The 24,503-nt window shown below is 40.3% G+C and overlaps 1 protein-coding gene and 1 pseudogene across 1 annotated transcript in view; one reads left to right on the top strand and one right to left on the bottom strand.

Annotated features, from left to right (window-relative positions):
• Window positions 1-24,503, bottom strand: part of RALA (RAS like proto-oncogene A) — a 72,560-nt gene that overhangs the window by 19,904 nt on the left and 28,153 nt on the right. The gene's annotated exons all lie outside the window — the stretch shown is intronic.
• LOC103563478 (cell division control protein 42 homolog) lies at window positions 17,489-19,923 on the top strand (annotated as a pseudogene).

Genomic DNA, 24,503 nt, shown 5'->3' with positions numbered 1-24,503 from the left:
TTTCAATCAACATGGAGTGTAACTGAGGTCAGACCCTACATGCGATTTCTGATCCTGTTCTTATTTGATATCATAAACATTTTCGCAGAAGCAGCTTGGACTGTGAAGCGTATGGTAAAGAATCCACACTTGGAGGCTGGAAGTTCAATTCAACTTAATATCAAGGATTGAGTCCTTCTTTTTCCTGGGTACCAAGGAGATGATCGTTAGATTCTGAATGACTATCACTGCTCCAGCAAAAGCGAAAATTAATAGTATACTTCAGATAAGTAACTAAAAGTCTGAAAGATACCAAGTCTAAGCAAGTTTATGGAGCATGCTGTTGCTGGTGTTCATAAATAAATCAGGAAATGGCTTCTTTCTCACTATTATGATCCTTACTTGCCGGCAGTTGTAATCATTTCACGGCTACATAACTACTGTTTTATTTTTAAAACAGTCAGCACCACATGAACTCAGGGTGTTACCAGATCAATTAATACCCTAAGAGCTGTGTGCATGTTTTTAAAGCAAGACATTTAGCAGTTACACTGACTGGGTTAAAACACTCTTTCTTCCAGAACAGCTTAAAATGTAGTCAGTGACTTAGAAATGGAAAAGGCAGAGATTCCCAAAGACATTTTTCCAAACTGCAAACATTCCCTAATAAATATGGGCTGCACATCCATACTTCGAGGGGGCTATCCAGGAAAAGAGGCTCCCACCAAGAAGACACTCTTCTGCCCCCATTTAAAAAATTGGGCATTCCACAACTTAGCTCCCAATTCCTGGTCTAGACGTTGGACCTTCAGACACACACATACGTAAAGAAAATTCCATCGGCACTCAGGACAATGAAGACAATAAGGGGCACTGAGATAGACAGTGGGGGGAGGGGCTCCTTTAGCAGGACGGCTGAGGATGACTCCTTTGGGGAGGCAGCATTAGGGCTGAGACTGGGATTTTATGAAGGAACCAGACAGCTCTGAGGGAAGAGCATTCCACACACAGGCAACAAGTACAGAGACCTAAGATGGGAGAGGGTCTGGCACCTTCTAGGGACCAAAGAAGGCCCGAGTGGGTGGAGCCTAGCGAGGAACAGGGAGCGTACAGAAGGTGAGACTGAGGCAGGAGAGGCCAAAGCACAAAAAGTATGGAAGGCCAGGAAAGGGGTCTGAATTTTAGTATAACTGTAATGGGAAGCCTCTGGAGAGTTTTTAAGCAGCATGGTGACATAATGCCATTTATGTCTTTGAAAAGATTCCCCTGGCTGGTGTGTGAAGAATGGACAGTTAGAGGTGCAATGGTTGAAAGGAGTCTATTCCACAGTCTATGAAGGGAGGACAGAGGCTTGGGCTACAGAGCAGCAGCACACATGGCAAGAATACCAGATCGCCCACTATAACCAGTACTGGTGTCACTACTAATACCACCCATCCCAGGGACAACAACAACAAAGCTTTACTGAGCACTCACGGAGCACCTATGCATATTAACTTAGTTGGGATCCACATTTCATGTTCGAACAATCCTATGAGGTATGTACTATCCTAACTTCATTTAAACAATGAGAAATCTGGGTCACAGAAATTGACTTGCTCAAGGCTGAGCCAGGACTCAAACTGAGGCAGCCCAGCTCTCCTAACCAACTACATGCTACTTGGGATACTTTTGGACAAACAGCTGACAGGACTCTCTGATCGACTGGATGGGAGAAAACCAGGGTAACTTCTAAAAAATATCTGAATGTGTGGTGGTCCCACTACCTACAATGGAGAGCGACGAGCAGGCAGGGGTCTGGGAAAGAACCCCTAAGCGCTGCCTGGGTGTTGGGTAACTGAGCAATGGGAGTTGCGGAAGAGGAAAGTGGATGTTCTAGTCTAGAGCTCTGGGGTGAGGGGAGAGATGGAGACAAAAATTTGAATGTCAGTTTACAGATGTATTTAAAGTCACAAAACTGGATGAGCTCACTTGGAGATAAGATGGGGATGGATAAGAGAAGGCAGCAGAGGACAGATCCCCAGACAACTCAACAGTCTAGTTAAGGAGGAGGCGTGGCCACTTAGGAGGAAATCCAGTGACTGTACAGTCACAGAAGCTAGTTAACTGTCAAATCCTGCTGAAAGACCGAGATGAGACATGATAAGAGACCAAGAGAGAACTGATTGCTAGATTTGGCAAGACGGAGGCTGCTAGCGATCTTGGGAAGACATCTCACCAGTGAGGTAGGAACCACAGCCTGGATGGGTGGGTCAAGGAGAACACAGGAGGTACAGAAAAGGACTTTTACTCTGAAGACGAGTGGAGAAATGGGGCCACAGATGGACAAGGCTTTTTGTTTGGTTGCTTTTTAGTTATTATGAAGGGGTGTTTATACAATAATCGTCTAACAGCAGAAATTAACGATGAAGAGAGGGCACTTCCAGGAGTAGAGCAGAGGAGTTGAGACCAGGGCACACAGGAGTGAGGACGTCTCTTTCTTCGTAATAGGAGGTGAGGTAAACCAAAGAACAGGGGTACAGGTGCAGGCTGCAGACAGATGGGCTATTGCTTATTTAACTGAATCTATATTTCCTCAATGAAGTACCATCACTCAGCAATTCAGTGAGGGAGCTGGAATTCAGAAGCAAGCCTGTCTAGATAGATCAACGGGACAGAATATACAGAACATACGGGAACATACAGAACAGAAACAGATCCAAATACATACTATAGTTTAGTGTGTAATAAAGGTGGCATTTTAAATGGGGGGCCATGGAGGGTAATTTAATAAATGCTATTGGGACAACTGGCCATCTGGGAAAAAATTAAGTTGGCTCCATTCTCCTCACACCAATATAAATTTTAAGTGGGTCAAACATTTAAATGATAAAATGAAATCATGAAAGCACTAGGAAAAAAAAACTCACAAAAAATTGTTTTATAATTTTAGATAAAAAAAGGCATAAAGTATTAAATAAAATTGAAGCCATAAAATAACTCTGATAAATTTTACTGCTCAAAACACTTTCTACAGGACACAATCACCTATAAGCAAAGTAAAAAGATAAAGACAAAACTGAGGAAAATATTTGCAATTCATGTCAAAGATAAGAGATAATTTCTCTCTATAAAAAGTTACTATAAACAAGATCAACAACCATAAGAAAATGGGCAAAAAATATGAATAGTCACAGAAAAGGAAATATAAATAGTTCTAATATGCTCAACCTTGCTGATAAGAGAAATACAAAAAATATTATATTGGGACACCACTGTGGTACCCATCAGATTGATAACACTATGTTTGCGATGGTCAGCAAACTACAGCCCCTGGTCTGCTTTATGTGTGGCCTGTGAGCTAAGAATGGTCTTCGGTCTCTTAAGGGTTGCAAACAAAACCAAGAAGCATATGCACCAGAGAACCCCGGGCCGCCGAAGCAGAATGTGCGCACTTAACAACTGTGCCACCTGGCCGGCCCCTAAATTGTTTATTTCTTGTACTCACTTGGCAAAATGTGAAATTAACTACCTTCTTGGCACTCTCTACAAACTAGGATTTGGAGGAATGAATCTGAACTTTAATTAAAATATAACTTCTCCATGTGTGTGCACAAATTCATGTTTTCCCCCGTCAAGTAATGTGGTAGGGATCCTTGAATTTCAAATTGTTTGGTTTATTTGGTTCCTTCATTATTTTCTAACTTTTATGGTTCAATTTTTTAAAGTGATGTCCTACAATAATACTACAGAATCGATCTGGTTATGGGTGGGCTTCAAGTTTTCAACCTTACTGTTTTTCTCTGCTTCATCCAGAGACTAGACACCTACACCATGCTGGCAATGTTCATTTAAATTATGAACGACCTGATTTTTTTCTCCCTCCCTTCCTCTTCTTTCTCTCCCACCTTCAAAAAACACATTGAGTGCCTACCTTGTTATGAAAGGCCCTGTTCTAGGTGCTGTGGACACGGCGCTGAACTCCAGAGGCCTAAGTCCCTGCCCTCATATTTAGTTAATGGGTACCCATACTGTATTAGTTTCACGTTGCCTCTGTAAGAAATTATCACAAATTTATAGTGGCTTAAAACACCACAAATTTATCATCTTCTAGTTCTGGTTGCCAGAAGTCCAAAATGAGCCTTAAGGGGCTAAAATCAAGGTGTCGGCAGGGTGGGTTCCCTCTGGAGGCTCTGGGGGAGAATCTGTGCCTTGCCTCTTCCACTCTACAGACTGGCTTTCCTTGGCCTCTGGCTGCATCCTTACAATCTGTGCTTCTGCAGTCTATTGCTTTCTCTGCTGTAGTCAAAGCTCCCTCTATCAGGAAAAAAAAAAAAAAAAAGATAGGGGCCGGCTCCGTGGCCAAGTGGTTAAGTTGGCGTGCTCCGCTGCGGCGGCCCAGGGTTCAGATCCTGGGCGTGGACATGGCACCGCTTGTCAGGCCACGTTCAGGCGGTGTCCCATGCGCCACAACTAGAAGGACCTGTAACTAAGATACACAACTATTTACTGGGGGGTTTGGGGACATAAAGCAGGAAAAAAAAAAAAAGCTCCCTCTACCTCTCTCTTATGAGGACACTTGTGATTATATTCAAGGCCCACCAGGATAGTCCAGAATAATCTTCCCAACTCAAGATACTTAACTTCGCCGCACCTGCAAAGTCCCTTTCCACAGAAGGCAACAGTCACAGATTCTGGGGATCAGGACAAGAGGATCTGGTCGGAGACATCTCGTTCAGAGTACCACACACGGGAAGTGGGTAAAGGCACTTCAGAACACAAATCTCCAATCCAAATTCTAAATAAGCTCTCCATTTCAAACTTTAATAAGTTTTCTAACAATCAATCTAGTTCTCAATACCCAATAAGGAATACTTTACTAAGTAAGATTTCAAACACTCCTTGCCCACCAAAATAAAAAAAACAATGATTTTTATATTTCCAGTGTTCATTTTCTCTTTTTAGATTTTCACAATAAAGATGCTTATTATTAGGCTTTAGTCTAACAAAAATATTAGCTGGTAAAAGTCCTTGCTGAGAGATTCTTGTTAATAAAGAGATCAAAGGAAGCATTTCCCTCCTTACTAATCTGAAGAGTGCGTTAGAGTCTTACCATTACTAAAGCTGAGTTCCTATCCAGTCAGCACAAACCATTACTCATCACAAGTAGGCAGAGGCCAAATCAGTGACTCCCTCGCAAAATGCAAGTATTTCACACAAACAACTCACACATGACACTCCCTGTGCACTTAAGAACATGTGCTCAATGCAAAAACCCAGGAATTCAGGATAAAACGAACAATTTTAGAAGAGTTAGAAGATACTCAACCAAGCAAACAAGATATACAATTTTATTTTGAAAGGGATTTAAAACTATTTAGGTTTATTACCAGGCACAGATAATATCACTTGTGTATTTTTCCAACTATTTAAAGAACGGATATTATCAATACTATTTCATGTTCTAGAGCATAGACAAAGCTTCCTAATTCTTTTTAGAGAGCTGGTCTAACATTGATGCAAAGTCCCAAGAAAGAGACTAAAGGAAAGGTAGACGGACTGACCTATTGTGTGAATATGGTGTAAAAATTCTAAATAGCAAATATTACCAGATAGAATCCAGCACCGTAAAAGAATAAACCAGAATGACCAGGTGGAATTCAACCAGATATGCAAGAATAGCTTTATATTTTAGGACGTAAATATAATTCCATATTAACAGATGAGAAAAATCATATGATTATCTCTACAGGACCTGGAACGATATTTGATAAAATTTGAAGTTCACTGCTTACACAAACCCTTAATAAAGTAGAAATTTACTGGTGTTCCCTTTATACAGAAACTGGCTATCTTAAAGCCAAAACCATAAAAATATCATCATGCTTAAGGATAAAATAAAAGCATTTCCATTAATGTCAGGAATAAGATAAGAATGCCCACTATCATCACTCTTACATGTTCTGGAAGTAGTATCTGAGGACATGAGAAAGAGAGAGAAGAAGGCAAATGATCATTATTAACTGATAATATGACTGCATACTTCGGCCAAAGGAATCAACTGAAAAATTGCCATAAACAAGAGATTTCAAAGGTAAATTGTTATATGATCGATGTATTAGATAAAAAATAAATTTCTTTTTAAAACAATCAGTTGGAATATACAATGGAAGAAAAGACACAATTTACAACAGCACTCACAAAGAGCACACAACTAAGAATAAAATTAATACAAACTGTATAAAATATAAATGAAGACAATTTAATAACGATACTCAGGTAACATAAAGGGTAACTTGAATAAATGAAGACAGATCTTGTTCTTGGGACGATAAGATTGTATACTGGTAAAGACACAAAACCCTAATAATAAAAAGATTATAAATTTTTAATATATAAAATTTCTTTATGACAAAAAAAAATGCCATGGAGTTAGAAGACAAAGGACCTGACTTAGGGGTCATCTGATCTCTCTCTCCGAGTTTTATTTACCCTTAAATTTGTGAAATAATTTCTGGTGCTGAAAATTGGCTTTAACCTTTTCTTTAAAGGTAGGTGGATTTATATACAATAAAATCCTCCTTTTAATGAGTTTTGATAAATGTACACAGTCATGTAAGCACATAATCAAGATACAGAACGATTTCCATCGCCCCTCAAGGTTTCCTCTTGCCCCTCTGTGGTCAGCCTCCTTCCACCACTCCACTCCCTCGAAGCCACCGAGCTGATTTTAATTCCTATTGTTTTGCCTTTTCCAGAATGTTATCTAAATGGATCATAATGTATGCAGCCTTCTGTGCCTGGTTTCTTTTACTTAACTAAGGCTTTTGAGATACATCCATGCATGCACCTTTTTTACTGTTAGATAGTATTCCATCTAACAGTATCCTGAATAAATATCCTGAATAAAACAGGATACGTAAAATGTCTAATACACATAGTAAGAATGGTCATGCAAACATTTAGGCATCTTTCTAGAAGTCCCTACCTCTATATGTAGCATGTATTCAGCCCCCAGTCAGAGTAAAACTATTAGCAGCAGCACAAAGGCATAAAGTCCTCTCCCAAGCGAACCTGGGGTAATGGTGAGAGAGTTTCTCTTATTGATGTATTTATGAACTTGATATTGTCTACGAAAGCTTTGATAATTTAAAAAATGCAACCAGAAAAAATAGTTGAATTAACCATGCCTTAGTGATCCAAGCTAAAATGAATAGGGCATTTGGTTAACTGAGTACGACTTAGATCAAACCACCTATTAGAAGAAATATTGACAAAAAGTTTAACAGGAAACAGTCATTAGCAAACGAAATATTTTAAAAGAATCTAAGTATAGTCTCTGGTTTACACGGAGACATCTGTTAAATCCCACTTTTCAATATATGTTTTGTTATTAAGTTAGCTCTTTCTATGCACAGTGGCTTCTCTGAGCTTTGGACTTGCTTTTTGGATTTCCTTTGTTTCCTTTTCCTATGCCCATATATTTGAGTCAACATATATTTACTGAGAGTCAGATACTGTGCTAGGCATTGGGAGGGGGTGGTGGGTGGGAACACAGATGAGCAAGCCAGAGTCCCTGATTTCAAGGATCTTACAGTCAAGTACAGAGATGTGGGGCGAGAGGATTATTAACTTGTAATACTCAAGTTTGTCTTCCACATCCATTTCCACTTAAGTCACACCTGCTTTTCTATGCTGTTGACTTCACAGCTGCAATTTTTAACGGCTATCTGCTATTTCTTCCTGTAGATGTAGAGCAGTTTACTTACCGAATACTACAAGACATTACAGCTATTTAGAATTATTCACTATTATAATGGATGACCATCTATTTCTACATTTAAAATGCTTTTCATGAGGTAGGTTCTGAGAAATGGAAACGAATGAAAGGATTGTTTAAGGTTCATTAGGCATATTGTCCAAGTGATTTTCAAAAGTGCTACACAGCTATTCGCAGCATTGCTCTTAGCAATGGGTATTCTTTCAAAAAATCTGCTAATTATATACTGGGGGAAAAGATCTCATTATTTCTAATTACATCTTTATTACATGAAGAGGGTGAACATTTTTCCCATGTATTAATTTATTTTGTGAATTAATTCATAGCCTTTATTAATCTGGCAATAGTATCTTGTATTACATTTTACATAATTGCATGTCACCATGGCAAGGCTTCCTTTCCTCTTACATCCCCCATCCACTGTAGCAGGTTTGCCCTGTTGCTGGGTGGCCCTGCCTCCCCTAACAGATCAGGAGAGGCAGCAGACTCTCTGGTCATTGGCATTTTCACGGACATGCTTCACGTCAGGGTTCAAGGCCAAAAAATAGGTTGACAGGTTGGATCTTTCTCCAAATATCAAAACAAGGAGAGTTTACCCTGGGTCACCCTTTCATTAGAACTCCTGGTCCTCCTTAGGCTGAGAGTTTAAAAAGAAAATTCTTTTGTAAGTAGATTTCTAAAACTAGCATGGGAACCAAGGCTGGTGCAAACTCTGTATGGGGTGGGTGTTGATGAGGATTTTAGGCTGGTTACTTTTAAAAACTGCAGATGAGAAGGAGGCTCCCAGGAGTGGAATTTGCTTGCCCTTTGATGAGAGACATTTGCATTTGTGAAGGAAGTCTCCATCTGTGGGGGCTGTTTCTCTCTGCACCAGGAGGAAGGGGGGATGGCCTTATCTCTGGAAACTCTTAAGGGGGAAGGCAAGAACTTAAGTTGTTTACTGTCCGGCAACCTCATGTAACTGACCCCCCAACATCTTCCTTTGTTTTTAGCAGAAGATAATATTTAAGGTGGTGGCTTCTGCCATTTACTTAATCTGGTTTGATTCTTATCTAAAAGTTATAGGACTACCCAATAACCAGACCCTACCGGCACTGATACCATTTTAACAACTCTTTTTACATATTCTTTCCTTTGTCTTGTAAAAAGATAACTCACATACCTATGCCTTAAATTTAGCCTTACTCTCCACCCATGTGCGCAGCAGCAGCAGCGGCAGCACCAGCTCTGCCTGCCCATGGGTCCTGTCCCATGCTATTCCACACTATTCTCTAAATAAAAGAGCACTATTGCCAGAGCTTGAGAGTCCAAGAAATCTTTCTTTCGACTTCTCGGCTCACCAACCCCGCATCAGGTGTGTGGGTGGGCTTCCAGTTAGCTCTTAATAAATCTTCCTTTAATTAGTACCACGTCCTATTACCTCTTCTGCTCTCTGTTCCTACGGACTCCAGCCTGAAGTGTCTTCAGCACTCTGGGAGGGAAGAACACACTCTACTTACAGCTTCCCTCAGGGGTATGCTGGGTTCGTGCTTCCTCCACCCTAATTCATCCATCAACGCCATCTGTTTTCTGTCTTCTGGAACCTGGAAAGTCTCTGCTTTGCTGATGGTCACTCCATCTGTTCCCACTCCTAGTGCTGTTATGGATTTACAAATTTCTGTCTGTAAATTTTTTTTTTGTCTGTCATTTTACAGGGAGTTGGGGCTACAGAGGAGTAGGACACGTGAATTTAGTCTATTGGCTTTCACTGTAAATAAGTTTAAATTCTGAGCTGACTTGATTTGGAATCCCCAAATGTTTCAAATTTAGAAACTATGAAAATCTCAGTTAAAGACATCTAATTAATACTAGTCTGAGTTTTTTAAAGAATACAATTATTCAGTATCAGTTTTAAGAATAAATCAGTTTTCTGATATGGGTGACCAAAGAATCATAAAGAAAAAAACTATTAGGCAATATCTGGCATAAAAAGGAGAGGGCAGGGCACAAAGGGGAGAGAGGAGAAAGGAGAGCCAGTGGTGTTCACCACTACAGAGAAGGGTTGAAATGGTTTTTTTTAATGTTTTCTTTACAGCACTGGGACAGGTAAGGTAAAATTAAAAATTTATAAGGCCAGATATTGATCAGTCATAGCCCTGCAAATTAAGTGCTGAAAATATTTTTACAAACCAGGAATTTAAAGCTAAAAATTAACTCTACAGCAAGAAAGGAAAATTCCTTTTGCCAACTAACAGCTCTTTTACAGACCACCTGCTGGGTGTCTACTTAGTGGAACTGTGGTTGAATAGACAATTCTTTTTAAGGAAATACAGGAAGCTGCTCAAAAAACAGAAAAAAAGAAAATCTAAACTAGTAACCTCTGAAATTCTGACTTGCTATGCATGGTATCACGCATCCATCCAGTCAGGTTAACCTCTTGTTATGTACTATAAGATGCTTACTGTCTAGTATGTGACAAATAGAAATGGCAAGCAATGGGATATATTGGAGTATATGAGGAAGCCATTTGGTGTAAACCTAATTCGGCCTGACTTTGTTTTTCCAAAAGGGCCTGACATGGCCATCTAGGATGCACTGTATATCTGCTTTAACCATTTAGGATGGCAAGAACAAATGGCCTTAAGATAAAGGCGCAACTTCCCCCAGACAGCGGCATTTCCTTAAGGATAAGAATCTTTCCTCAGGCTAGGAACTGATTGCTGTGCTCACCTGTGACCACCCAGGTCAAGACAACAGACCTGCCACCCTACTGTGTCCACCAAGACAGCAGACCTAACTGCTGTGTCCATCAATCACTGTGCCAACAGAGCAGTCTCGAGACTATCGTAAAAGGGACATTTCAATCATATATGAAACATCCTCTTTGGGGGTATATAACCCCTCTGTACACCCCACTTCTTTGGTGCCCTTTCTTCCTTCGGGAAGAAAGGCCCTGGGCCATGGTCCTCACATTTTAGCTCAGAATAAACTCTCCCAAATTTTCATTTATAGATTGGTTATGGATTATTTTAGTCAACATAGGACACAGCAAATGTACAGGAAATATTGCTTTTGTTTTTTTCCTTGGTGAGGAAGATTAGCCCTGAGTCAACATCTATTGTCAATCTTCTTCTTTTTGCTTGAGTAAGACTGTCCCTGAGCTAACATCTATGCCAATCTTCCTCTGTTTTGTATGTGGGACGCTGCCTCAGGATGGCTTGATTAGCAGTGCACAGGTCCACGCCCAGGATCTCACCCCTGAACCCTGGGCCACTGAAGCAGAGTGCACGAACTTTACTATGCCACTGGGCTGACCCTGGAAATACCAGTTTTTAATTAAACACTTCTTCTGACACAATAAATGCAGGATCTGAACTTACGTTTAATGACAACTTGAGTATTATTAATGAAATTCTCCACTGCAAATTTGTTCGTCAGACTCATTTCCAAGGGCTATCTTGAATGCCGTTGATTACTCTTAATTTATCGTCAATGTTAATCACGCCCCTCCCTACACACACACGCACACATGTGCGTACAGGACTTGAGCTCCTTCTTCCCTCCACAATTTTCATGATTATAAAAGTAACGTGTGCTCATCATATATAACTCGGAAAGTAAACGGCAGATGGGAAAAGTGACCTGTGTGGTCCTATCAGCCAGTGTGAATATTTTTGAATTTCTGTATTCTTCCAGAACTGTCTTATACAAAGCATTCAACCAATCATATGGCTCAAGAAGCTGGAAGAGGAATTCCAAGGAAAGCAAGAAAAAAGCAGGTGATTATGAAAATCATAATACTTGGAGATAGGACAATAATATTGGAGGAAAATAAATATTATTTTCATTTAGTGTCTCATTCAGTATTTACTGTATGTCAGACATTTTCTCAACTAGTACTTGATAATCTCATGAAACTCTCAAAAGACATTTTAACTATTATCCACATTTTACAGGTAAGGAAATTGAGCCATACACAGCTTTTAAAAAATGCTCCACAATAAAATGGGCATAGAAGGAAAGTACCTTAACATGATAAAGGCCATATATGACAAACCCACAGCCAACGTTATACTCAACGGGGAAAAACTGAAAGCAATCCCTCTGAGAACAGGAACAAGACAAGGGTGCCCACTCTCGCCACTCTTATTCAACACAGTACTGGAGGTTTTGGCCAGAAAAATTAAGCAAGAAAAAGAAATAAAAGGAATCCAAATAGGCAATGAAGAAGTGAATCTTTGGCTGTTTGCAGATGACATGATTTTATACACAGAGAACCCTAAAAAATCCATCAGAAAGCTACTAGAAATAATCAACAATTACAGCAAAGTTGCAGGGTACAAAATCAACTTACAAAAATCAGCTGCATTTCTATACTCTAACAGACAGAGAACTCAGGAACACAATCCCATCCACAATCACAACAAAAACAATAAAATATCTTGGAATAAATTTAACCAAGGAAGTCAAAGACCTAAACAATGAAGACTATAAGATTTTCCTGAAAGAAACTGATGATGACGTAAAGAGAAAGACATTCTATGCACATGGATTGGAAGAATAACATAGTCAAAATGTCCATACCACCTAAAGCAATCTACAGATTCAATGCAATCCCAGTCAGAATCCCAATGACATTCTTCATGGAAATAGAACAAAGAATCCTAAAATTCATATGGGGCAACAAAAGAGCCCGAATTGAGCAATCTTGAGAAAACAGAACAAAGCTGGAGGCATCACAATCCCTGACTTCAAAATATACTATACAAAGCTATAGTAATCAAAACAGCACGGTACTGGTACAAAAACAGGCACAGAGATCAATGGAACAGAATCGAAAGCCCAGAAATAAAACCACACAACTACAGAAAGCTAATCTTCGACAAAGGAGCCGAGAACATACAATGGAGAAAAGAAAGTCTCTTCAACAAATGGTGTTGGGAAAACTGAACAGTCACATGCAAAAGAATGAAAGTAGACCATTCTCTTGTGCCATTCACAAAAATAAACTCAAAATGGACCAAAGACTTAAAGGTTAAGACCTGAAACCATAAGATTTCTAGAAGAAAATACAGGTAGTACACTCTTTGACATCAGTCTTAAAAGGATCTTTTCCAAGACCATGTCTTCTCGGACAAGGGAAACAATAGAAAGAATAAACAAGTGGGACTTCATCAGACTAAGGAGCTTCTACAAGGCAATGGAAAACAGGATTGAAATGAAAAGACAATCCACCAACTGGGAAAAAATATTTGCAAATCATATATCTGACAAAGGGTTACTCTCCATAATGTATAAAGAACTCATACAACTTAACGACAAAAAATCAAACAACCTGATCAAAAAATGGTCAGGGGATATGAACAGACATTTCTCCAAAGACATACAAACGGCCAATACGCATATGAAAAGATGCTCAACATTACTGATCATCAGGGAAATGCAAATCAAAACTACACTAAGATATCACCTTACACCTGTTAGAATGGCTATAATAACCAAGACAAAAAATAACAAATGTTGCGGAAGTTGTGGAGAAAAAGGAACCCTCACACACTGCTGGTGGGAATGCAAACTGGTGCAGCCACTATGGACAACAGTACGGAGATTTCTCAAAAAATTAAAAATAGAAATACCACATGACCCAGCCATCCCACTACTGGGTATCTATCCAAAGAACGTGAAATCAGCAATTCAAAGAGACTTATGCACCCATGTGTTATTGCAGCATTATTCACAATAGCCAAGACATGGAAGCAACCTAAGTGTCCACTGACTGATGACTGATAAAGAAGATGTGGTATATATACAATGGAATACTACTCAGCCATAAAAAAATGACAAAATCGTCCCACTCACAACGCACGGATGGACCTAGAGGGTACTATGTTAAGCGAAATAAGCCAGATAGAAGAAGACAAACTCTGTATTATTCCACTTATTATGTGGAAGATAAACAAACACATGGACAAAGATAGCAGGTTAGTTGTTACCAAGGGGAAGGAGGGTGGAGGGTGGGCAGAAAGGGTGAAGGGATGCACCTATAAGATGACTGACAGGGGCCGGTCCCGCGGCCGAGTGGTTAAGTTTGCATGCTCCACTTCAGCGGCCCAGGGTTTCACCGGTTCGAATCCTGGGCACGGACATGGCACCGCTCGTCAGGCCATGCTGAGGCGTCGTCCCACATGCCACAACTAGAAGGACCCACAACTAAGAATATACAACCATGTACCGGGGGGCTTTGGGGAGAAAAAGAAAAAATAAAATCTTAAAAAAAAAAAATGACTGAAATAGTAATGTACAACTGAAATTTCACAATGTTGTAAACTATCATAACTTCAATAAAACATAATAAAAAAATAAAAATAAATAAATAAAAATTTAACAAAAATGCCCCAAATCACTGTTGGTGTGGAGCCAGGATTAAAAAAAAAATCCAGATCCCAAGTGGTTACCACCTAAACTTTACTACCACTATGAGAGAAACTGGTAAGAATGATCTTTCTACAAGGCTTGAGGCCCAGACAGTTTTAGAGGCAATTTCTTATAAACATAAAAAGATAATTCTCATGGGTAGCACAGAAAAGCTACCCAAATCATTTCATTTGGGTAATAAAGTCAGTGGTACCAAAATAGCAATAATCATAGCAAAAAAAAAAAAAAGCCATATTACAATTTCATTTATTAAAACAGAAATTTCATAAAATACAATAATAGCTTAATGTTAAGAAAGCTATAATATAATATAATCACATAAATCAGCCCAATGAGAAAAGCCACATATTTGACACAAGAGAAAAGAAAAAAGGCATTGGATGAAATTCAGTATTCCTTCCTGATAAAAATTTTTCTGCATTAAACACCAAAAGCTGCCCATTGTTAGTGTGTATATGTATTACTAAAGAAATGCTTCACATATTTGAGTCATTTTTGTACAGGAGACACACTAAACTCTCTATTTTAAAAAAAGTATATATGCCACTAAAGCAAGCACATTTCATTCTGAAGGAATGCAAATTAGAGAACGTGATAATGAGAGTCAGGAAAAAGTTCAGAAAACTCTTTTCTGAGTTTTAATGTTCTTCTCTACAGTTGCCAACGAACCAAGAGAAAACTTCGCTCATAACTGTGTGCTTATCTAGAGCCCACTTACCCAGAGATTTAAAAACATTGGTTAATAATAAGAGCACAACACACAAATTAGCCCCAGTGAAGGGAGACAGCCACTGTTCAAAGAAACTCCCTCCACTTTCCCTTGGCTACATTGAAATTATGACTCATGAAGGCAAACTGCACTGCGAGCCATGGCGAACTGATAGTGAACCGTGGCCTGCTTAGTACTGTTCACTCTCTTTTTCACGAAAAGGCAAAGGTGTATTCGAAAAGCGCAAAATCCTAAGTTTAAGTTATGTGAGAGATAACGTGAAATTACAAAATAGGGAAAAGAAAGACTCGGAAATTCCTTGAAAATAATGAAAACATCTTGTAGCACCTAGATTTTCCTTTCCAACATTGGCTACTGATAAATCTTAGTTTGAGATTTGATCACATCTTAAAGTTGAAAATGACAGTAATTTGTGGAGTCACAAAACTAAAGTTTCAGTTCATGACCAGACAGCTGACTATTTAAAAAACATACAGCGGGGCCAGCCCGGTGGCGCAGCGGTTAGGTGCGCATGTTCGGCTTTGGCGGCCCGGGGTTCACCAGTTCGGATCCTGGGTGTGGACATGGTACCGCTTGTCCAGCCATGCTGTGGTAGTTGTCCCACATATAAAGTAGAGGAAGATGGGCACGGATGTTAGCTCAGCGCCAGTCTTCCTCGGCAAAAAGAGGAGGATTGGCAGCAGATGTTGGCTCACGGCTAATCTTCCTCAAAAAAAAAAAAAAATACAGGTCTAAAAGAACTTTTACATTAAAAGAAAAATACCCTGAAGGGCAGATTCTTTCACAGGTGTTTTTTTTAAGAGTTTATTTTTCCTTTCTCTCCCAAAGCCCTCCAGTACATAGTTGTATATTTTTAATTGTGGGTCCTTCTACTTGTGGCATGTGGGACGCTGCCTCAGCATGGCCCGATGAGTGGTGCCATGTCCGCACCCAGGATTCGAACTGGTGAAACTTAACCACTCAGCCACGGGGCCGGCCCCCCTCAGGTGTTTTTAAGCAGGAGTATGAATTAGAACCACCTGGGGAGCTTTTTCAAAGTGCATTTACCGAGGACTCATGCATGAAGATCCTGATTCACTGGTCTAGGACGGGGACAGTGTATATATCTTTTATAAAAAGCTGCCTAGATAATTCTAATTTGCATTCTGGTTAAGAGCCATCACTCCATACATCTATAAGGTTGAACCATATGGAATTGCCAACATGAGTTTTTTTTACATATAAGAACAGCAATTTCATATGATTCATCTAATAAAAAGCAGCCAAAGATTAAAAACTGCTAACATTTACCAAACATACTACTTTGTACCAGGCACTAAGTTCTTTACACTCATTGTTAAAAGTCTGATAACATTAGGCAAGAGGTGGGCAAAGGTATACCTAGACTTTCTATGGGGAGATAAGAGGATCAGAGAGGCAGCTGAGAAAGAGGACCTGAGTCAGGGCCGATACCACGGGCAGATCATTGCGATGTTTGGGATAAAGACCACTGGGGTCACAGACGGATTGACGGTGGCAGAAGAACAGACCGCAGAACGTTAATTTAAAACAAATCCCACACTTAGCAACTGTCTATGTGCTCAAGGAAGGGACAACCCTCCTCAGTCATTTTCAACATGTGTAACAGCAAGAACATGGCCTAGAATGCATGTCCTATACTCTAAGGGAGAGAAAGGAGGAGGAGGATGCGTGTGGTGAGGAGCGGGGAGCAATCAAGAGAGTGCTCTAAGGGGCGTCCTGGGCACAGCCATGGCTCCTCAGGAATGGTGGGGAATCAGAGGCTGGGCAGCAGGGCCACATACAAGTCAACCTCCAATCTGTTCCGACCGTATCACTAAAAGTCAATCATACATTTAAAATTAAAACATTAAACATGGTCAGCTAAATTCAAACTAGTGGTCAGAAGCAAAGTGTAGCATCTCATTACCATTTAAGGCCTACAGGCTTCAACTAATGTAGAGGACAATCTGATGATCAAAGAGGTAACACTGGGAAGGTCCAGGCCTCACGGAAAGCAAGATTTTTCCTGGGGACCGCACCCAATACAATATCCTTCAGTATACTAGTCTACTTCTTCCAGTTTTACATGTGATATGATTTTAACAAGTTACTTTCATTTTTACCTAGACGTTTCACTGCAAGATGTTTTTTCAGCAAATATAATGCAACTGAAGAATCACAGAAAGAAGTCTTAAAACAGTCTAATCCTCTCATTTTTTCATATGAGCAAATAAGAGCCTGAGAATAGTTAAGTCACTTGCAAGAAATTCCAGATAATGTTGTGGTAGAGTTAAAACTGGATCTGACCCAGGATGCTATGATCCAGCAGATTCTATGTATCTGTGCCAGTGTGGTTAGATCAGATGTGAAATCACTGTGTATTCACAAGTGACTTTTTGAAGCCAATATTCCTTATCCTTCTTTTGCTCTATCCCCAAACCCAGGGTTCAGTTCAAGGGACGGGCTGACTACGTTTGTTTTCCTCAGTAACTGGTACCCACTTACAGGCTTCTACATTCACCAATCCATCATACTGGAGGACTGAGTTTAACTAACCTCCTGAGGGACTGGCCTCAACGTAATCTACCAGTTTCATGTTATGCGCCATGTTCGGTCTCAGTTACACAGTGCCAGGTGCTGTATGAAGACAGAGACTTGTTACAATAGATTCTTTGTAACAACAAAACATTCTGGTTGCCAGATAATTGGCTGCCGCTCATAAACCACCTCTTTTCCTTTCTGGGTTCTTGCTGTCATCAAGCATCAGCAGTGCCTTCACAGAGAATCATAACTAATCCCAATTTAGTGAACCTTGACTACGGGTTTGAAAGGAAGAAAAAATATCAAAGCTCTTACAAGCTATTTTACAAGATTTCATATTGAGAAACAGCAAGCATGAATAGATGAGGCCTGCATTTAATTCCAGAAGGCTAAATTCTTAGGCCTAAATAAAGCTGTCATTCTCATAAACCCAAGAAACAGTTAGAAGCAAGTAAATTCAGGTAGGTCTCAATTTTGAATTGCTGGTTTTATTTCAGCTGACAAGATGCAACTATAATGTACAAAGCACGTGAACAAATTTAAGATAGCAGAATAGGGCTTTTGACTCTGCCACCCCAAAAACTATACATTAACTAAAATACTGAAGGGTCTGATAGAAAGCCCCTTATTATTGCCTGCCCTTTTACGTAAGTGCAACCTATCACCATAAAAAGTGAAATCACTTTGACATGGCTTACAGAAAATTCTTCAAAGACGCTGTATTGCTCTTAGGTTAAAATCTAAATTCCTTAACACTGTCTCCCTATGTTATCTGCCCCTGCTCATTTCCTTTTTCACTCTTCTCCCTTTAAACCTTATATCCTTGATCCCTATAACCTTGATCCAGACGCATTTTTCAACTTCCACTAATGAAATATTGGTAGACAATTTAGGGAAGTTTGGGTTAAATGATTACAAGTAGATCTGCAGGTAGCTGAACAATGGTACCAAGGAAGGTTAAGAGGCCGTGTAGGAACTGGCAGGCCAGAACGACCTGAATAAAGAAACAGAAGGTACACTTGAAGTGAGTTACTATGATCACATTTTCCGAATGCTACGTTCAGAGCCACACACCATTTTTTAATAGGAATAATAAATGGAGTTACAGTATGAAGAAAAGATTAATGAGTGGGAAAAGAAAAAAGTTTCTGGCTATCAAAAGTTCACTGAGTTATTCTATGTAATTTTTTAGAATTTAATTTGTAACAGCTTTATTGAGATATGAAATATAATAAACTGCATATATTTATAAGTTTGCCCCATTGTAATCCCCCCCTTCCACACATTGATCTGCTTTCTGTAACTATAGATCAGTTTGCATTTTCCAGAGTTTCTAAAATTATGCACTATGTACTCTGACTTCTTTTGCTCAGCGTAATTCTGAGATGCATCCAGGTTGCTGCTTGTATCAATAGCTCATTTCTTTTTATTGCTGCACGGTATTCCATGGCATGGATATACAATTCATTTACCCATTCACTTCCTGATGGCCATGTAGGTTGTTTACAGTTTTTGACACCTGTTGACAAAGGTGCAAAAGGCAATGCAGTAAAGAAAGGAGAGTATTTTCAACAATGATACTGGAACAATTAGATATCCACTTGCAAAAAAATGAACTTGATTCATATCTTGCACCATGGACAAAAATTAAGTCAAAATGGACCATTCCTAAATGTAAAACCTAAAACAACAAAACTTCTAGGAGAAAGCAGAGGGTCAGGCAATGATTTCTTAGACATAATACCAAAAGCATAATCCATAAAAGAACAAATTGATATATTGGACTACATCAAAATTAAAATTTTCTGTTCTTTAAAAGACAGTTAAGAAAATGAAAGGAGAGAAATGCCCCGGTGGAGGAGCTGAGGTCAACATCGAACCTGAAATATTTAAGGTGGATACAAAACTGTCTCAGTAACACAGACAAGTAATAATGTTGCTGTGGGAGATGGTGCTGTTGGTAAACCTGCCTCCTGATATCCTACACAACAAATTTCCACGCAAAGACGTACCGACTGTCTTCAACAACTATGCAGTCATAGTTATGATCAGTGGAGAGCCAGACTCTTGGGCTTCTTGATACTGCAGGGCAAGAAGATTATGACCACTGAGTTTTCCAAAGACAGAAGTATTTCCACTGTTTGTCAGTGTTCAGTCTGTCCTCATTCAAAAACACGAAAGAAAAGCAGCCACCAGAGATAACTCACCACTGTGCCAAGCGTTTCTCGCTTGTGGGACCCAAATTGGTCCCAAAGATGACTCCTCTACTACTGAGAAACTTGCCAAGAATGAAGAGAAGCCACCAGACTGCCTGGAGGCTGTCGAGCATGTGGAGTGCTCTGCACTCACAGAGGGACTAAAACGTGTGTCTGATGAAGCGGTATCGGCTGCTCTGCGGCCTCCAGAGCGGAGGAGGAGCGCAGGTGTGCGCCCGGTGGACGTCTCTCCAGAGCCCTTTCTACACGGCTGGTGTCGGCATCAGACTACAAGCAATGTCTAAATCAAACTAAAGATTAAAAATTAAAATTTGTTTTTGCAATAAAGTAGCACCCCCCTTATCCACAGGGAATACTTTGCAAGACCCCCAGTGGATGCCTGCAACTGTGGATAGTACCAAACCCTCTATATACTATGGTTTTTCCTATACAAACACACCCAAGATCGTTTAATTTATAAACTAGGCACACTAAGAGATTAACAACAATAACTAATAATAAAATAGAACAATTATAAAATATACTGTAAAAAAAGTTACCATACATCTTAGCAACCTCAGCATATGATGTTTTCTTTCCTTATTAAGTAGAGAACTTGCACCTTTTCACTTAAAGGAAGCACTTTACGGCTTCTCTCTGGCATATCCGAATTGTCAGCATCACTACTCCTGGCTTTGGGGCCATTATTAAGTAAAATAAAGGGCTACTTGAACACAAGCACTGCGATACCACGACGGTTGATCTGATAACCAAGACGGCTACTAAAGGACTAACAACGGGCAGGTGGCTCCACATTTCATCACGCTACTCAGAATGGTGCGCAATTTAAAACTTATGAATTGTTTATTTCCAGAATTTTCCATTTAACAGTTTCAGACCGTGGTTGGCAATGGGTAATGAAACGGTGGAAAGCGAAACCACAAGTAAGTGGGGACTACTGCAATGACAAACGCCCTGCACCTACCACTCGCACTCATGTGAGACAAGGTCCACAGGTACGGGCCCCCTTCCCTCTCCCAATACGAGTTAATTTTGAGTAACTGTGTTTGTCAGAAAAGTGATTAGTACTAGCTTTTGTTCCATTTCAAGAAATTTTTTCTGTTTGTTTACAAGCAACGCATGCTTGTGACGACTGTAACAGATTAATTCAGATTGCTGAAGCTCTTCCGCGCTCATGAGTAATCTGAGACATCTTAGTGGGTTTTTGTTTCTTTTGGGGGGGGTTGTTTTTATTTAGTCTTTGTAACAGTTCATTAGCCAGGAGACAGTCCTTAAGAGGAAGAGGACAGACTGATTCCATATTCCACTTCCTAGATGGAGTTTAGAAAACAGGTTCCTAGCCGGTGCTCTTCAAGGAGTACAGTAAACGCCTCATCTAGCATCGCACTCCTTTTGAAGGCTGCCTTTTCTCTGCACCATTGAGTAGGTCCGTTATTTGATGAAAGTGGGTGGAACCTGACTTGTCCCTCCTCCATTCTAGGGTGCACTCTATATGTGACTGTGACTTTCAAGGAAATTTGTTTGCCATTTGCTGACTTTTTTAAAGTTTAAATTTCTAACTTCTTTCACTCCTGAATGAAAAAAAGAATTGCACCTTGTGAAATACATCAAATGGATTGAGTTAATAATAAAAAACAAATTCCCTGTCAAAAGGAAAATGAAAGGATAAGCCACAGACTGGGACAAAATTTTTGGAATTTAAAACTAAAATTACTGAGAAAAAGAGAAAGAAAGGCAGATTTTGGCTCACCGGCAGGATCTTTCTGTTATTATAGTAAAAAATGGAATGAACTATCTGTAAGCTCCATCAAAGAATTCAAACAGGGGGCTGGCACGGTGGCGTAGTGGTTAAGTTCCCACTTTCTGCTTCGGTGGCCCCGGGTTCACCAGTTTGGATCCCGGGTGCGGACATGGCACTGCTTGGAAGCCATGCTGTGGCAGGCGTCCCACATATAAAGTGGAAGAAGATGGGCATGGATGTTAGCTCAGGGCCAGTCTTCCTCAGCAAAAAGAGGAGGATTGGCAGCAGTTAGCTCAGGGCTAATCTTCCTCAAAAAAAAAAAAAAAAAGAATTCAAACAGAACGAAAAGGAGCTGGTGGAGACTGAGCTGATTAAATTTAAATTCCTTCTTACTCTATAAATACACATTTTAGCTATTTCTAAGATGAACAATTCAAGGCATATTTGATACCATATTAAATCAATGGTGGAAGAAGTTACTGATCCATATAACTTGATCAAAACATTTTCAATTAAAACATTTTTGCCTAATAGGGTGATGTGAATGTGTACGGAAAGGTAAAGAAAGCTGTTTAAACAGAACCTCTTCTGTGAAGCATTCCCAGCCTTCGGAATGCTCTCCAGGCCTGAGTGTCTAATTCCTTGGTGGTTCCAGAGCATTCTAGACATACTTCTCCCAGTGCTTCTCACCATATTAATTATTAGGAGCTTTTCAACAGTGTCAAAACTGACTATAGTGGTGCCATTTTAAAATGGAGTCAGAGCTGCCTTTCCAGAAAAACTGCCTTGCTATCTCGAACCTTGGACTGAGCCAAAACGGCAACTGTTTTATAAGCAACTGTTCGAGAAGTCAGCAGGAGAACGGACATCCTGGTCACAAGGACTGAGGATTACGACTCTCTGAAGGTCGAATCAACAGTCAATGTTTAGCAAGTCTAGCTCTCTGCCTCCAGCTGCAATGAAGTCTTTGTAATAAACCTCCCCTCTTTGCCTTTAAAAGCCCCTGACTTTTACTTCCTAGTGGGACATTATATGCATTTGTACCTGAATCTGTGCTCCTTGAATTGCAATTCTTTGATTCCAAATAAACATTTTGCCTCTTACACTGGTTTCTGTTTTTGTAGGTTGACATATGGGGTCAGAAAGCAGGACCTGAAGCGATCTCACCTTTGAGGACCAGTGTCCCCCGGAAATAGGATCATATCCAACATGAACCCTTTGTGTGCTCAGCCGCTTGCGCGGACAGCTGACTCCTCTGATCGGGGGGCGGCGGGGGGGGGGCCTCTTCGGCTCAGACGTCCCTCCCTCTGGTTGAAGCCAGTGCCCTCCTTTGGATCGGTGCGGCGGCTTTCATGCTCGCAGGTGAGGTTTCTCTCAAGCAGGCAGGGGATTCCCTGGTTACTCGACCTACAGGGCTGTTGCTGAGGGGAATCTCTTGGTAGAAATTTCTGCTTAGACAAACTCTGCTGTGGGTTAATATGCACATGAGGTAAAAGCTACTGCTAAGGGACATCTGTGAAGCCAAGGCCATAAAACTGATGGGCATGGGTGGGGCATTTAAGAGCCATTAGGGTGCTCAAGACCTCAAGAAGTCTCCTGTGATAGGATGAGTTGGTCATGGAAAAGCTTAGACGAGAATGGGTTCCATTGACACTAGATCGCTTGTCAACCTCAAGAAAACTGCCATGCAAGGAGATACACTGTAAAACCATCACACAGTCCCCAACCGCAGGCACATCCCTCTTAGGTATTAGTTTGGTTTGAAGAGACCAGGGCTTAGCTAACCCTGTTAACGTGCATACAAAAAAAATGCTATTGTCATGCTAGGTGGGTGATTTTCTTTCTTTCTTTCTTTTTTTAAGGAAGACTGGCCCTGAGCTAACATCCAAGCCCATCTTCCTCTACTTTATATGTGGGATGCCTGCCACAGCATGGCTTGCCAAGAAGTGCCATGTCCGCACCCAGAATCCAAACTGGCAATCCCGGACTGCTGAAGCAGAACGTGCGCACTTAGCCGCTGCACCATGGGGCTGGCCCCATGGGTGATTTTCTTTACCATGGGACTTTCATTTTCTAATGTTTCCCCGAGAACTTCCTCCCTCAGGAACTCCAGCAGGTTTTACGTTTAAGAATTATGGCCCTCCCTCTTGGAAGGAAATGTCTATCTCAGTGGACCCATAAGGCCAAAGATGACTTAAAATTACAGTGGGCACTTTGGGGCTCTTCTCACTTTACAAAACTGGTCTTTTTGGACACTAGATTTGAGAACTGAGGACCAGACAAATTGAATTCAATCTTTAATTCCTGAGGAATGAAATGCACCCCCTTCTGGCATACCTGCTTAAAAACTATGGCCCCAGAAGCTACAAATATTTACGAAGAACAGCAAAATCTTACTGAGATTGTTTCCTGTCCTAAGAGCTTGGCTTGGTAACTGTCAGGTTGGGAGCCCAAAATACGGACAGACAGAAATGTGGGTTGCACCCCATTTGCGGCCAAATACGGCTGGGCAGAAATGGGGGTTAGGGTACATTCGTGGCTAGGGTGCTACCAAACTGCTACCAACCCTCGGGGAAATAACAACGGTTATTAGAAGGAATGTTCCAATTAGATAAGATCATTTAGGAAGGACACTTAAAAGCAAAGGCTTCCAAATTCCCAAACAGCCTTAGTGAAAGTTTCATTGCAAAAACGCTCATGAAAAAAAGATATGAGAGGTACCTTAAAAGACTATACAAAAGTTCACTCAGTTAATGGCTTTACAGCCTTATATCTACCTTCAAAGGAAGGGCTTGTACGGGTCCCTCCAGAGTTAACAAGACAATGAGAGATTTTCTGGTAAACTGCTACATTATTCCCTTAAGCAGCCAAGAGGAAACTAAAACGAAGAATTAATGGAGTTGTTTAATACTGCTAGAAATATTTACTGTTCATCTCAGCTGAAACCTGACAAGATATTTGAAAGGATTTAGTAACTTACAATCAGAAATTTAGCCAAATTGGAAGCTGACAGTGAGAGCCTGACAGGCTTTCCCCACCACTAAGCTAAAATAAAATTTTGTACTTTGAGGGAAAGAAATAAATGAAGGATAATGTAATTGGACAGGTATGTCAGGCCTTGAT

This window comes from Equus przewalskii, chromosome 4 (assembly GCF_037783145.1).
Source record: "Equus przewalskii isolate Varuska chromosome 4, EquPr2, whole genome shotgun sequence".
NCBI classification, from domain to species: domain Eukaryota; kingdom Metazoa; phylum Chordata; class Mammalia; order Perissodactyla; family Equidae; genus Equus; species Equus przewalskii.
This window is presented reverse-complemented; position numbering and strand designations above follow the sequence as displayed.